Source organism: Globicephala melas, chromosome 18, assembly GCF_963455315.2.
Source record: "Globicephala melas chromosome 18, mGloMel1.2, whole genome shotgun sequence".
Classification (NCBI taxonomy): domain Eukaryota; kingdom Metazoa; phylum Chordata; class Mammalia; order Artiodactyla; family Delphinidae; genus Globicephala; species Globicephala melas.
The window spans coordinates 55,121,210-55,138,882 of NC_083331.1; the positions used below are offsets into that span (position 1 = coordinate 55,121,210).

At 37.5% G+C, this 17,673-nt stretch overlaps 1 pseudogene; it reads right to left on the bottom strand.

The window, feature by feature from the left end:
• Positions 1-15,671: 15,671 nt before the first annotated feature.
• On the bottom strand, positions 15,672-17,419 carry LOC115853307 (E3 ubiquitin-protein ligase TRAF7 pseudogene; annotated as a pseudogene).
• Positions 17,420-17,673: the final 254 nt, after the last annotated feature.

Below are 17,673 nucleotides of genomic sequence, written 5' to 3' on the forward strand. Positions count from 1 at the left end.
GCAGGTCCAGTCCCTATTCTTTTGTCTGTGTTTATTCTTTTTTCTTTTGCCCTACCCAGGTACGTGGGGGCGGGGGGTTTCTTGCCTTTTGGGAGGTCTGAGGTCTTCTGCCAGCGTTAAGTAGGTGTTCTGTAGGAGTTGTTCCACGTGTAGATGTATTTCTGATGTATTTGTGGGGAGCAAGGTGATCTCCACATCTTACTCTTCTGCCATCTTGAAGGTCTCCCACTGTGTTTTTCAATTTGCAAAATTGATAACATCCGAAACCCCTATAGATTAACAAGTAAATCACTTCGAAATAGACAAACATCTCTGAGAAGAACTTAATAGCTAATAGTAGCTCATATTTAATCCTCCCCACCCCATAGTAACATGACATTAACTGCACTGGGGAATTGGTAATGAAGATGGGAAGTCAGGTAGATAAATAGTACTATGAAATAACAAAACTATAGGGCAGATCTTTAAAGATTTAGAATTACTTATCACAGCATAATAGTACTGGAGATCTAATCCATTTGAAGCAAAAGGGAAAATGGAGCAGAAATATTAAATATAAAACATGCCCATAGCAAAAGTTAGCTTAGAGTAGATTTTAATCCCAGGAAACAAGAAGGAAAGTTAAAAATACTTAGGAATAGAATTAATTTTTTTAAGTTCCCTTCTCTTCTAAACATATATTTTATTGAACTTTGATTTAAATAAATACCAACCTGATAAAACAATCAATCTTTCTGGTGTTGTTATTACATCTGGAATATTTGTAAAGCAGCAGGCAAGTAAACAATACAGAGTAAAATTGATGTCTGTCATTTAATCAGTGTTACATACAAGTTTTGTAAATAGTTGGCTAGGTCATTCAGTCATTTTTCAGTATAAATTAATTTGATTAGGTGTTCCTACATTACTGTAATTAATCGGATGATTTTAAGATGAACATATTTACTTTGATTGTGAACCTAACCAAAATACTAAATCATTTCTCTTCTCCAAAGTGAGTTACAGAAAGAATATTGATTAGAAAAGTACTCAACTTTTAGTTCTCTTTCAAAAACTGTGAATAAAGAAAATTTTCCTCCTGAATAAAGAGCTACTCTGTTTCCAATGCAGAAATAATGCCCCTAGAGATAAAAGTATTATAAATTTGCTTTACTGGATAGTTATCGAATCAAACGGAAAAACTTAAACAAAATGAGAGTCTTCTGACAGTAGGTTTGTTTGAAGCCATAGACTGTAAAAATTGTCTGCAGTCAGGTCATCGCATTTCAGATTTAAACTTTTTCTCATTATAGGCTACTCTACTTCTGTAGAATGTAATTATATTAAACAGAATTATTCTAGCCACAGAATTATTAATATCCACATCTTAGGCTAGACAAAATTGTATTTTTAGGAAAATAATAGAAAATCATTGAGCACTAACTCAAAAGTTTTAGCTGTATAACTACCTGTGTGAAATATTGACGTTACACGCAATAAAGGAATTCTTCTATTCAAATAAAACGATTATTGCTTATTATTTTAATATAAACTTGATATATCATGTCTGTAAGACTTAGCAAAAGGTTTAGCTTATACAATATTTTAATAGTCTAAGATGTTTAATAATCTATAATTAGAACATATTTTAGTGAAACTTATATACATATTGCTGAGTGAAAACCAGTATAAAAATGCTACATAATGTATGATTTCAACTATATGACATGCTGGAAAAGGCAAAACTTTAGAGATAGTGAAAAGATACGTGGTTCCCAGGATTTGTAGGGAAGAGGTTGAGCACCGATCATTTTTAGAGCACTGAATTTATTCTGTATGACATTGATGTATTTTATATATGATATTAGGTATTTGGCAAAATCCATAGAATTTTACAGGACAGAGTGTACTCTAATGTAAATGGTATACTTAATAATAATACATCAGTATTGATTCATTAATTGTGATAGATGCATCACACTAGGAGAGGAATCTGTGTGTGGGTAGAGAGGGGTATATGAGAACTTCTGTACCTCCTATGCAATACTTTATTAACCTAAAACTGCTTTCAAAAATGAAGAGTATTAAAGTTTTTTAAAATGATCTTCCAAAAGATATCCATCTTAAAATCTTAGAGCCTGTGAATATTATCTTATTTGGAAAAAGGGTGTTTATGTAGATGTGAAACAGTTAAGGATCTTGAGATAAGGAGACAGTCCTAGCATATTTATGTGAGCCCCAAATTAAATGATACTTCCTTATAAGAGAAGGGCAAAGGGAGGTCTGGGACAGACGGAAGAGGAGGACACAGAAAAGAAGTGTAGAAAATGTGACCCTGGAAGCTGAGGTTGAGTGATGCATCCACAAGTCAAGGAATGCTGGCAGCCATAAAAAACTGAAAGAGGCAAGGAATGGATTCTCCCCTAAAAGCATCCAGAGGAAGAACAGCCCTGATGACACCTTGATTTTGGACTTCTGGCCTCTGGAACTATGATAAAATAAATTTCTCTTGTTTTATTTTACCAAGTTTGTGGTAATTTGACAGACAGAGACTAATATAGGTATTTAGTCAACTAGGTTTGCTATGTCTTTTTAGAGAATAGATAACTTTATCATGAAGTAATGCCTCTCCTTACTCCTGACAATCTTCCTTATTCTGAAGTCACCTTTGTTAGAAATTAATTCTCTTACTTTCTTTGGGTTAGTGTTTACATGGTATACCTTTATCCATCCTTTATTTTCAACCTATTTTATTTAAATTTGATTTCCTGTAAACAACATATAGTTGGGTCTTGATATTTACTCAGTCTGACAATGTCTATCTTTTAATTGGTGTATTTAGATGATTACAGTGAAAGTGATTATTGATATATTTGGATTAATGTCAACCATATTTGTAGCTGTTTTCTACATATGCAGTGTTTTTTCTGTTTTATCTGGCTTTAATTGAGAATTTTATATTAATTTCATCGCCTCTTTTAGCATATCAACCTTAGTTCCTTTAGTACATTTTAGTAGTTAACATAGAGTATATCATATATATTTCTCACAACTCTAAGTCCATTTTCTAATAATTGTTTTCTGCCTCAAATGTAGTGCAGATACCTTATAGCAGAGTATTCACAATTGCTTCCCCTCATCTCCTATGAAATTTTCTGTCATTTATTTCACCATTTGCTGTAAGAATCCAAAGCAGTATTGCTATTAGTATTACTTTAAACAGTTATATTTTACATTATTTGTGAATAAGAAAAAATGAATTTATTTTACCTTAATTTATTTATTCTCTGATGTCTTTGCTTTCTTATATAGATACAAATTCCTAACCTATATTATAACCCTTCTACCTGAATATAATATTTTACTGTTTCTGGCAAGGCAGACCTCCTAGCAATGAATTAACTCAGTTTTTGTTTGTCTGATAAAGTCTTCATTTCTCTTTCACTTTGAAGAAAGAGGAATAAAGTTGTGGCATGCTAGATTAGTGTTTTTCTTTTTGTCAACACTTTAAATATTTCATTCCATTTTCTTGTTGCTTTCATGGCTTCTAATGAGAAGTAGGCTATTGGTCTTACCATGTTCATCTATAGTTAAGATTTTTTTTCCCTCTAATTTTTTTTTTTAAAGATTTCCTTTGTATTTGATTTTCTGTAGCTTGAAACCTATGTCTAGGTGTAGTCTTACAGTTATTGTTGTTTTTTGGTATTTATTCTTTATGTTTACTGAGCATCCTGGATCTGTGGCTTGGTACCTGTCATTAATGTTGGAAAGCACCTGGTCGATATTATGGCAATGTTGCTGTTGTACCTTTCTCTTTTTTTCCTTTCTTGTATTCCAGTTATGCATTTGTTACATGTTTTGAAGCTGTCTCCAAGTTATTTGCTGTTCTGTTCTTTTTGAAAAACTATTCTTTTTCTCTTTGCATTTCAGTTTGGGAAGTTTCTACTGACTTTGACTTCAAGTGTACTGATACTTTCCTCAGCCTTGTTAAGTCTGCTAATGAGCCCTTCAAAGACATTTTTCATTTCAATTACAGTATTTTTGAATTTGAACGCATTCTTTTGAATCTTTATTAGAATGTCAGTTTCTCAGCTTACAATACTTATTTGCATATTATCTACTTTATAGAGGTTTATAGAGGTTTCTATAAGGTTTATAGAGGTTTCTATAAGGTTTATAGAAACCTTAGCATATTTATTGTAATTATTTTAAATTCCCTGTCTGATAATTACAACATCTGTGTCACATCTGAGGCTGGTTCTGATGCTTGCTTTGCATCTAAAGACTGTGTTTGTGTTTCATATTGCCTTTTAGTATGCATTGTAACTTTTTTTTCTTAAAAGCCAGACATGCTGTGTCAGGGAATAGGAACTGTGGTAAATAGAACTCTAGTGTTGGGATTTATGTTAATCTGGCTAGGAGTTGAGTTTTGTTCTTTTTGTACTTGCTGTAGTGATAAGTGTCAGAGACTTCAAATTTCTCTAGTGTCCTCATTTTTGTCTCCACTCTTGACTTTGGCCTATCCTAAGTACTCCTTCTCACTTTGAGTCTGCCTCCTGGAACTCTTCCAGCTATAATTCACTATGATTATCCTGGAGTCCTGTTGGTATATTGGTAAGTGTTTGGAAGAAGAGGATTATTTCAGTATCTTCCAATTAAATCAGTCTTTGGTGGGCATGTGTCTCTGGGCTTCACACATTTTTCTTATTGGATAGCTTTCCCCCTTTCCCACCTCTTGGTGATATATGAAGACTAGACTAACTGGGATTGCAGTGGGAGAAATACCCTTATACATCTGTTGGAAAAGTCTCTGGTAAAGAGCTTCCCTCCTGAAGAGTAGGCTTTTGTTATTTAGAAGGACGTGGACATGCATGACAAGGATCACTCTTTTACTCCCCTGCCAGACAGAACCATGAGTGGCTCGTTCTCAGTTCTTCACTATGAATTGCAAGAGGCAAAGCCCAAGGAAGTGTGAGCTCCTTCCCCACCAAGACCGAGTCCTCATACCTTTCTCGTTTTCTTACTAGTCCACACTCAGCCTCCAGCAGTTCATCAACATTACCATTTCAGTGTTTCTACCAGTTTATGGCTCCAGTGGCTTCTGTTCTACCTGAGCATAACTCATCTGTGACTCTCTGTATTCATCTGTCTCTCCAAATTTCAGAGTGGACAGTTTGCTCTGTGACCTATGTGGGAATAATGACTTCCAAGCTCTTTACATACTGGAACTGAAAATGGAAGCAATTTTATAATTTGTATAACCTTGCATAGGCAAAAGAAAACATATTTGGAGGTGTTCTCTTTGAAGCCAGTGTGTCAACTCTGCTATTAATCTTTATATATTATAAGCACTGTTGTTTACAAAGTTAACTTGATGCTCACTTTAGTGATAAAAACGGATATGTGCATTAATTTTCACTAGATGAAATTAAAGTAAGTTCCAGCAGGTAAAATGACTTTCTTATAACCATACTGCTAGTGAATGACAGGAGTACGTCCTTAAGTCTTCATATTAAAAATTAAATGAATATATTTTCTTATTTTTACATTACCTACCTCCAAAGAAGAAAACAAATAAAATTTTGGAGGCTTATGTATAATCCTGTAACCTCAAAAAAAGAAAAAATAAACTTTATATGACAGAGCTTCTTTGCACATTCTAACAAGTAACTCAAATGTGAAAATATCTTGAAAAACAGTACTGGCTCCCTCCTAGACTTTTTTGAATCTTGGGCTAATGGAACAGCTACTAAAGTCACATTCATTTTGGGGTCCGTTTCTTATACACTCCCAACAATTGTTACATATAAATCATCACTAAAATAGGTCTGTATCTTTCTACTGTTGATCTACTACTCATAGATTCCTCTTTCCATGGAAAGAGAAAAGCTCACTAGTTGCTTTTTAATTGCCTTCTCTGAAAATGTTAAGCTGGGGCTTGGCAAGGATCCCTGACAGTAAAGGATATAAAGGAAGGAGGGACACCGGAGATCCAGCTGAATATGTCTATTGTGATCATGAAAATAAGCCCAGTGTTTCAGCAATCTTTATTTTTCCTCCCTCCCACGTAGGTGACAAATTAAAAATGAAAATTTCCAAGTCATACAAAATAAGAGAGAAAACCAAAAACATAATTTAAAGCATTGTTGTATCCAGTTGAGACTCACTAGGTTATGTCAATGATTTCATTTCCTTTGTAAGGCTCTGACAGGGAAGTCATATATCTTTACTAAACAAGAGAGAGAAGGTGGAATATACTTTATCCCATTAGACCATTTTGAAGTAAAGGCACAGTGGGACAACTTAGAAGATTGGACCCTGCTGCTGATTTCATCTTTTACGTCACTGAACTGACAACAAAGTAGTCAAGTGATCTTTAACTCAGTGTGCATAAAAAAAGTAGCAAAACAAACTCACTGTGGAACGTATAAACTGTGTTGAAACCCTGTACCCATCTCTCATATTAGAAATCATAAATGGTGAAAATGAAGATGTATGTTTAATCACAAATTAACACTTTTATGTTAAAAGCCTATAAAATTGTCTCTGATACATCATAAGGTGTTTGATATCTTCAGTATTTTTTGGTTCAAGACATTCATCCTGTATTACCCTATGTGTATATACCAGTTTTTTGTTTTCCTCATTAACTCAAAGGCACACACATAATACAATGAGAGTGCTATTCATTTGAAATAGGGGCTTCCTCCCATTTCAAAGTTTCGTCCAAATATTTTGAGATGTCCTCAGGGTGTGTTTCATATAAGCCCCAAAATATATATTACCAGCTACTGTATCATGTCCACTAGCTACTACTGCTGTGTTTTCCCTCTCTTCCCAAGTCCTTCACCCTCACACATGCCAGTGTCACTGTTTTCCATCATCACCCATGGCTACCACCGTCCGTGAACTGGAATCTTGAAGTCCACAAAGAATGACTTTGTTCTGACTCTTTTTGCCTAATATTCTTTAATTATAGAAATACTGAAACAAGTTCTCATCTAACCAGTGTATTTGAGAGCTTTAGGAAAATGGCTGTTCCTGATTTAATTAATGGTCCTTTCTCTAGGATCTGTTCCCTTGTTTTGGAGCTAGGCTGGTTGTATTTCTGTGGGACAGATAACACTTCATAAGACTCTTGTGTCCTCTGTGAGGTCTGAAGCATTGTTACTGGATCAAATTGTATGTGTTCAGGCTTTCCTCTAGCATAATTTCTTTCCTACGAAGCTTGTCAGTAAATCCCATACACATGTTGTGAGGTAAGCCCTGTAGTTTTACCAGACAGGCACAGGTGGGAATGTGCCACAGTAATGACTCGGTTAAGCTTAATCATTAGTTCCCAAGATACGTAAATATCCTATATCCCTCAGCAAATGGGAGGTTCAGAAGTAATATAAAATAGCTGCATGTGAAGTTCTGGTGATGTAAATTTTATAAACTACTGAATTACAGCAGTTTAATAAACTACTGAATTACTCCATTTACTTAAATATATGGAAATAATGGTAACATTAATTTTAGACCCAATTGCTCTATGGTAATGGATACTACAACAGTGTGTATTCTTGGAATTATTAAGAAGCTGTTGTGTGACAGTGTGAAAATCTGTGAAACAAAATAAGAAATTTCAGGAATTATTCTTATAGAAAATTTTATTGCAGATGGGTCATAGTTTAAAGGAGCAGGTTATTACTACCAATGATATTTTAATGGGGAATGCTATATTTCCTAGAGTAGCAAAATTACTTTTTTCATTAAATTCATTTTAAATTTAAAGATTCTTCTGATTTACACAGATTTAGATGTATAGTAAATAAATCTATAAACTTCTACAGTGTTTTTTTTCCCTACTTCTTTGTTTTTATTCCTGTCTTAATGGTGAAAATAGATTTTCCTCCCAAGAATAGATATTCAGAAGAAATGGGAGCTCTGGGTTTCAATTACACTAGAAATATGATATCCAGACTGTACGTATTAAAGACGCCTCTGGCCATTTGTGTTTATGTTATGTATGGTTCAAGATTTTACTTCAAGATGATATAGGAAATGTGTTTCTATAATAAACATGGTGAACGCTATTGTAGTCAAGGTAAAAATGTTTTACAGAATCTGCTGGATGAAGATTTGCAGTTCTGTGCCAATGAGCAAAATCCCAGAGGGTTCATAACCTTTGGAAAAGTACAATATTTACCAGATTCCTGAGAGACCAATGGAAAGATAATTAAATGGATTTGGGGATCATTCCTTCATAATATTTGCTGTACATCAAATAACTTTTTTAAAACTCTTGGGACAGTAATTACAAGACCAGACGCTTCAAACTTTTAAATAAGACTATTAAATGTGAATATCTGAAATGTGGAGAGAGCAACAGAAGACACCAGGCATATGTCTTCTGGTATTTTCACCCCTAGATCTAGAACTTCAAACCTTAGTGTGGAGGCTGGGTTAGTGAAAAGAGGGAAGAAATAAGCTGAAAAATGGCTCAGAAGAAGACTGCCCAAAAGACTTTGTACAACTGTGCAATGAAGGCTGTGTTCTCTATCTGTGCCGTCCAATAGAATACATGTGGATACTGAGCATGTGAATTACAGTTATTATGACTGAGGAACTGAAATATTAATTGCATTTTAATTTAAAATAAACTTTTAATTTCAGAATAATTTTAGATTTTCAGAAAAAAATGCAAAGGTGGTCCAGAGTTTCCATATACCTCACCCATTTTCCTTAGTATTAACATCTTATATCAGTAAGGTACATTTGTTATAATTAATGAACTAATATTGATGCATTAAGTGAAGTTTGCAATTTATCCAGATTTCCTTAGTCTTTACCTAATGTCCTTTTCCAGGTCCAGGATTCCACACAGGGTACCACACTGTATCATCATGTCCCCTTAGGTTTCAGTTGGCTGTGACAGTTTCTCAGACTTTTCTTGTTTTTGGTAACCTGGACAGTTTGCAGAGTACTAGTCAGGTATTTTGTAGGACAACCTCTAATTAGGATTTGTCTGATGTTTCACTCATGGTTCGACTGGGGCTGGAAGTATGGGGAAAAAAACCACTGAGGTAAAGCACCATTCCGATCACATCATACCAGGGGTACATACATCAACATAACTTTATCACTCTTCATGTTAAACTTGATCACCTGGCTGAGATAGTGCTTGTCAAAGAGTAACTGTAAAGTTACTCTTTTCCTCCCTGTGTCAGTACCATCCTCTTTGGAAGGACATCACGATGTGCAACCTTCGTTTAGAGTGTGGATTTATACTCGATGTCTGTGAAGGTGAAGTATCTACATAAATTATTTGGAATTTTTCTGCATAGTCAATTTGTCTATTACTCTCCATTAATATATTTATTCAATCATTTATTTACATCAGTATGGACCGATGGACATTTATTTTATACTCTGGGTTATAATGCAGTAATACTTTACTTATTTGTTGCTAATTTTTTTTCTGACTTTGGACATTGGAATCTCTTTCAGTTAACTTCTGTGTCCCTTTGACATAATCCCATCATTTGTTTAACACTTCCCTTGTTTCCAGCACCAGATAATGTTCATGGCTCGTCTTTAATATTTCTTGCCCTGTTCTAGATTCACCTCTTTCTCAAAGGAGCCTGGTTCCTTTTATTGGATAATAGTATTAACATTTGTTAGCTAAACATTTAAAATAGTTTAGCCTAGGGGATGGGGGGAGTATTGAAGGAATCTCAGATTCCCTATAAAAGTAAAAAGAATTCATTCTTTTTGCATTTGCTGATTGAACTTTATTTGCTATTTCAGTTTTTAAAAAGGATGAAAAATATAAAACTTTGGTGCATTGTAGGAGGATATCTTTTCTTCCTTGATCAGAGATAGACCATGGATCAGCCTTAAATGCTTTTATATTTGGTTCTCAAATCCAGCCTCAAATAACTTTTTTTTTTTTGGCAGGTTCTACTATATATTAGAATGAATTATTAATGTTGTTACAAAACTCATTAAACATTTATACTCTCACATGATTTCAGGAAGAAAGAAATATATATTCTTTTGTTTTTTTCATAAGCAACCTGCCTTTCTAAATGTGATTTATGAGAATTTGTAATTCAGAAGAAAGTGTAAAATAGAAAGTACATATTTCAGTAACATACTGTGCCTGCTCTGGAATGAAGTAGGGTTCATACATCAATCCAGGAACACAGCACAAATCTCAACGTCAGCAACATTCCCCACGTGAAATGAATGCGGGAGGGCCAGAGCTATGGTTTTTACCTAGCTTCCCGGGAACAGGAACAGCTCTGTAATGTCTAGTTAACCTCCTTTTCTTTCTTCCCCGTCTCTTTTCTTTAACACCTCTTCAGCATTCTATCACTTCCCACCTTTGCCATACATGATAAACTGCTTTATCCTATGCTATGCCTGAGGTCAGGGGCAGAAGCAAGAGTGACGGGAGGCTGAAAGACAGATACTGATGCCGGCTCAGTGTTTAACCTACCTGCTTCTACAGCCTAAGTCAGTGTTTAACCTACCAGCTTCTAAAGCCTAAGTCTTTTCAACTAAACAGAACCTTTTATTTTATAACTACAAATAAGGTTAAAAACCGTTATACTTAGAGAACTAACACAGTGATTTCCAATTGTGCACATTTGTAAACAGAGCATTTCAAAGCTTTTCTACCAAGAGGAATTTGATAGGTGGCTAGGTGAGAACTGCTAAAACAGACTTTTAATGTGCATTTCTGCCTGGAGCCATCCTAAAGACCACAAGGAACGTGAATCAGACAGTTATTTACTTACCCATTAGTGAAAATCTTAGATTTTCTGAATTGCCAAAATCATCTCTGTCATGCTAAAGCTTAATGTTGGCTCGTAACATTGGTCCAATTAAGTGAAGTACTCCACAGCCACCTGTATTCTGTCAGTGTATGTGTCTCCAGGGTGCAGTCGGGAGCATATAATAATTCAGGAATGATTGCCTCAGAGGTTTTATTGGACTCACTCAGTTAACTCAGATAAAATACAGAGAAAAAGAAAATCTTGCTGGCGTTCTGACTTTCAGCTCTTGTGTTTGTTTTCTGCCTAGATATGTGTTATGCAGTTAATAGAGAGAAATATATATTAAGTCGCATAGCACAGGGAGATCAGCTCGGTGCTTTGTGACCAGCTAGAAGGGTGGGATAGGGAAGGTGGGAGGGAGGGAGATGCAAGAGAGAAGAGATATGGGGATATATGCATATGTATAACTGATTCACTTTGTTATAAAGCAGAAACTAACACACCATTGTAAAGCAAGTATACTCCAATAAAAACGTTAAAAAAAATAGCCTTATAATTTGTCTAATTATCAAAGTTCCATAATTTATTATTTTTTTTCAGGGGAGAGAAATCTGGCCCTCTAGATAAGGGCTCTTTTTAATAATTAACTGTAGCTGGTTGCTCTGTGTAAGAAACAAGTAACCTGTGTATTCATTTGGGGTGTAGGAGAGCTCATTCAAACTCATATTTTGCACTACTTAGAAAAAACAGGGAAGGAATGTTTTATTTTATGTATTTACATTATATTGTAAAAATTAATAAACAGAAACTTCAATTAAAATAGAGTGGGGAAGCCAGAAGGGGAAGATTTCACACTTTACCACTAATAGTCGAGCCAAACAGGAAGAAGACTTTCTCTCCTTGCCTGGCAAAAGCTCAGCCAATGAGAGCCTGTCACAACTTGGCCAGTGAAAAAGCTGCTATTCTTCAAACTCTCAGTTCCTCCAATGGATTCTGTTTACCATAACCCTCCCAATGTCTTTTTCTTCTCTTTAAAAACGTTCGCCTTTCGCTGTGTAGGGATCTGCATATGGTTTGCCGTGGTTGAAAATCCGCAAATTGCAATTCTTTGTTCATCTCAAATAAACCCATCTTTTGCTAGAGAAGTAACTGGCAGTTTATTTGTTTTAGGTCAACAATATGTTACTTGCGTGGTTTAGAAACTGTCTGGAAGGATATCAGTGAAGACAATTACATATATTGTTAACTTTCTGAATTTATCCCTGCTTTTGAGGAAGTGAAACAGAATATAAATATGGCCTCTTTGAATCCAGAAACCATGTTGGAATACAAGGAATAAATTACATGATATATTGTTGAATAAGGAAGAGTTGCTGTGCCCCCAGTATTTCTCTTTATCGTATCCCCTTGTGTGTTGTTCCTTCTGCCTAAACTGTCCTTTCTTAATTCTACAATTAGCAACCTGTACCCATTGTTATCATCTCTTGCCTAGTCTACAGCAATAGGACTTTTCATTCAGTCTCCAGCCTCTCTCTGTCTGGTTATACTCCATACTATCAAAAAAAAAAAAAAAAAAAAAAACCCTTTTCTTCAAACCAATAAACTCATGAACAAACATATATAATCTGATACCAGCATCCCCCATTTTGACAAACAGCACATGAAAAATGGCAACCATGTAATAATCTCGTTAGCTCATTTTTCCTTCTGGGTTAAGTTGAAATGTCTCAGTTCATTATACAAGGCCTTGAGTAGTCTGACACCAGCCTTACTCTCCAGCCTCTTCTTTATCCTACATCACCTATCACTTGCTTTATTAGCCATGATTCTCCGGAGAGGGAGAGAGATTTTAAAAGTTTATTACAAGGAATTGGCTCGCATGATTGTGTGATTATGACTGGAGACCCAGGCGAGCCTGTGTACATAGTACCAGTCTGAATCTGAATGTCTGAGAACCAAGAGAGCTGATGATATAAATTCCAACCCAAAAGCCAACAAGCTTAAGATACAAGAAAAGCCAACGTTTCAGTAGGAGTTTGAAGGCCAGAAAAGAACAATATCCTATCTCAAGCAATCAGGTAGAAGTTTCCTTTGACTCAGCATTTTTGTTCTATTCAGGTCTTCAGTTGATTGGTTGAGGCCCACCCCCATTAGGGAGTGGGACTTTACTCAGTCTGCCGATTCAAATGTTAATCTTATCCAGAAACATCCTCAGCGACACACCAAGAATAATATTTGGCCAAATGTCTGAGTACCTTGTGGTCCAGTCAACTTGACACATAAAATTAACCATCACACCTGCTCTCACCCCATTGAGGAGCCACATGAACATGTCCTCACTTCCTGCATTTGCTACATACATTTTTCCGTCCTCTGCTATGACTTTGTACAGTCTTCTCCCATTGAATCAAATGACTTCTCTTTTTCTCTATGACTGGTGTTTTTTTTTTTATCCTTAAAACCCCCTTCATAGTCACATCATAGTGAAGACCCTGTGAATTGACCTAGGCAACATTAATTTCCTGCTGCCCTCTCTCCCTCTGTTTTAGCTATATGAACTATCATGAGCATATGGAAAGGCTATTTCTGTCTTCCTCACTTGACTATGAGCTAATTACTCCAGGGCATGGCTCTCAAGCAGGGGTGTTAGCTGCTCATCCATCAGGGGATATTTGTTCATGTCTGCGGACATTTTTATTGTCATAACTGGGGGAGGGAATGTCAGTGCCTTCTACTGTATAAAGGCCTGGGTGTGGCTAACCAAATTACATACAAGACAGCCTTCTGCAACAAAGAATTATCTAGCTAAAATCTCCTTGGCACTCTTGATATTTTGGGCAGGATAATTTTTGGTTGTAGGGAGCCATCCTGGACAGTGTACGATGATCGGCAGCATCTCTGGCCTCTACCCACCAGAAGCCAGTAATGGCATCGCCTCCAGTCATCGCAGATGTCCCCTCACTTGCAAAATTTGTCTACTAATTTTGAGAAATATTTTTTAAAATACTGTGAAAAAGATGAACTCACAGAAACAGAGACTAAAGTGGTGATTACCAGGGACTGATGCGGGTGAAAGGGTACAGACGTCCAGTTGTAAGTTCTGGGGACCTAATACACAGCATTGTGAGCTTAGATAGCAATACTGTACTGTATAATTGAAAGTTGCTGAGAGAGTAGGTCTTAAATGTTCTCAATACAGAAAACAAACGATAATTATGTGACTTGATGGACGTGTTAGCTAACACTAAGTAATCATACTGCAATATATGTGTATCAGATCATCACGTTGTACACCTTAAAGTTACACAATGTTGAATATCAATTATATCTCAATAAAGCTGGGGAAAAATACTGTGCATACTAGGACCTAATTAGGCAGGATGGTGAAAGGCTTAAGAAAATGAACTCCAGAATCATAGAATCCTGCAGTTGAATCCTGTCTGCACTTTGTGAAGGGAATAATGAGACATATTTAACCTCCCCCAAATCTATATTTTCATCTGTGACCTGATGGTCTAAAATACAAAATGGCTCACACAGTAGTTAGGACAATTACATTAGTTAATGTTAGCGATGGTAGATGGTAAGTGCTTAATAATTGTAGCTATTGTGATTGGCTAAGAGAATGCCACCATAAGGGCGGGGGAATTTACCTTATAAATATCCTTAGTTACATCATTTTAGAACATATATAAAAGTTAAAGTTTGCACCAAACATCTTAGCACAGAATTACTGTCTGAATTATATTTAAATGTTTCATGTGTAATTTTTGTCTCCTTGAATACAGGGATTACATTTTTGCTTTTGCCCACAATGCAGGCTGTGATAAATATTTATCAAATTGAAACTAACCAGAAAAAATATTGCCACTTATAACACTGAGTGTGGCAGCTGTGCTTCCAAATAATTCTTATTTGCCTGTCCTATCCATTACTGTTATGAATATTTTTCTTTTTATCAGTATTAAATGCATACAGAGGCAGCATGTAAAATATCAATTTACAGTGCCATGCTATACTGCTATAATACTAAGATGTAATGCAATGAAAGATGAAATTTGGGACATAGATGCCTGTAGGAGGTCCAAAAGTTATGGGAAAATGATTCAAATTGTACAGAACACAATCACAGGATTAAGGAAACCAATCGTCACTTGCACTGTGTGGTGATAACAAGAGTCGGAATGTGCCAGGGGCACAGTTTGTTTGCAGCTGTTGTCATTTGAATCTTTTGTACAACATCCATTTTCTTTCTCAACTGTGTGGGATTTATAAGTGCAGAGAGTTGATCAGAATTACTTTTGTGTAGAGACTACTTGTATGATAGCTCTTAGATTTAAACCATGCATAAGAAAATATAACCCAGAAATAATTCCACAAATACTGCTTAAGCTAGCACAAATGCCTATGTTGATGGATTTAGCTGGATATTACTTTAAAGTGCTAATTAGGTCAGGTTATGGACATCACCAACTAGAGCAGGAAACTTATCAGTTGCTCAAATGCCATCTTTAGGATAAACAGCTTGAGAGAATTTTTATAAACAGGAACTTGTAATTTGACCAGTCTTGATAGACTCTTTGTCTAACTAAAGCCAACTCCATATCTTTGTCCAGATTAGTTTACTTTTTTTTTCACATTCTGTGCAGCTTTTATTTTAATCGGGAACTAATCAAATCTACATACAGTCTAAAAACAGTAGAAAACATGAGTAAAATGGCCAGCAGTCCATTTGGGGTAGAGATAGAGAGTGGACTGGGCACCCAGAGAGAGAGAACTCACATTGTTCTGGCAGCAACCAGGATGGGGCCAAGCATTTCCTGGCTGACTGAGTTGTTTGCCTGTGCTCACAGGGCAGGCAGAGACCCTGAGACCACCTGAGTGGCCAGCCAGGAGAGAAAGCCAAGACCCAGCCTGGATTCTCTGTTAGCAAATCCAAACCTTCACAGTACTACCCACAGCCCCTAAAAGTTGGTCCCGGGACACAACCAGTACAGTCACCCTGCCCTGTTGATATAGCAGGATCTGCATGTAGATGATGTTGTCCCTATTCCAAACCTTGAGGGACTGGTAGTAGCATGTGCTGAAGACTTTGATCTGGTCTGACATCAAGATAACCACCAGGGCATACACGGTGCCCATGTGGCCTGCCAGTCAAGGTCCATACATGCTTCTTGGACTCAATATCCCACACATGCATGAGATTCTCATAGGTGCCACACACGATGAAGTGATTCATCACGTTAATAGAGTAGATACTGCCACCAGATGTCTGCAGGACATGGATGCAGTTGAACTTCCAAATGTCCCAGATCTTGCTTGTCTGGTAGAAGCTGCTTGAACAGCCACCACTGCCCACACCCACTTGTTGAGGCCTGTGAGATCCTTCTTCAACTGCAGTTTGGTACCCATAATGTCCCAGGTCTTTATGGCCTTCAGGAGACCACTCAAGAGCATGTTATGCAAACAGACCAGCATGTACATTGGGCTGTTGTGGGCCTGGATTATGTTGGTCTTCTGCAGGTTCTGGACACCCTACCTGGTGGTGGTGCAGTCTTCTGAGCACTGTAGAGATTGTACCCCTGAATGCAAGGTGGTACATGTGTCCCATGTATTGGTGGTCTGGTCAGAGGAGCCCCTAAGGGCAGGTCATCCATGGAATAGAACAGAGACAGCAGATGGGGCACTGATGGACCAGAAAGTTTCCTTTGAACTTGAAAACCTGGTGAGGGTCTTAGGATCCTAGGATGCCCGTGTTCAGCCATGCACTGACGTGGGACAGCTTGTCTTTCAACATTAGATACCTCCCTCTGGAACTCCATGAGGTCGTAGCTGAGCTGGCTCTATTTTTTGTCCATGACATCAAACTTGAGCTCAAGGCTCTTCATCAGCTTGTCAGTATTCTCTGAGACTTTGCCCAGCATGGAAGAAAGAGAGTGATTTTCCTGGGCCTTCCAGGCCAGCACTACGTGTATCTCATGGAAGCATTTGTCCCTTGACTGCAGGAATCCATTTAAGCTCTTGAAGTGGCATGTCCCCAGGTGTGTCTCATACGTGTCCTGGTTCCCATTGAACATGTGCCAGTACTTGGAATGAGGATACTTGATGTGTTCACACTCTTGGAGATGAGCCTCCAGGTTCATCTTGAGGAAGAGCAGGTAGCTGGGGTTGTTGGGGGCACATTGGGGCTGTAGTCACAGCTTCCCTTTTGGTCCTTCTAAGCACTAAGCTTGATGGTAAAAGGCACCATGGAGGTCCACATCCAAGAAGATGGCTTCTGATCCCTGCCATGGTGCAGACACGCTTTCAGTGAATGAAGAGCTCCCAGATCTGCTCAGCCACCGCACTGGTGTTCTCTACCACCATCAGCTTGGCATTGTCCACAGGACCCTTCTCTGACTTCACGGAGCATCTTTGACAGAATGTATGTATACACATGGTGATCTCAAGGTCCTTGAACAAACGGCAGCAAAGCTGGAAGCAGAGCTTTCTGAGGGCTGCTAGGCAAACCCCGCTGTCTTTGGCTCCTTCTCCCCATAGGACAGGGAGAACATAGGGAACAGGGACACGCTGGGCTCAGAGTGGAGGAAGCAGGTGGAGATGGAGGAGTCAAGAAGCATCTGAGTGGCAGGGAGGGTGCTGATGGGGGTGGGGACATGCTGTGTCCTCTTCATCCCTGGAACAGTTAGACGAGGGTACTGTTTGTACTTGCTGGTACCCCCCGCCCCAAAGAAAAGCAGTTGCAGCTGGTGCTCATGCCCAAGCTCATGCTCTAGAAAGGTATCTAGGGTCCCCGGGTGGCCCCACCCTCCCACTTCATCGCCCCCACCTTCCCCCACTGCTGGAAAGGGCTTAAGTGTACTTCTAAAACTTTAGAGTCTTCTAACTGCTATCTTCCTCCATATTCTTATATGCTGTTAGGTTCCCA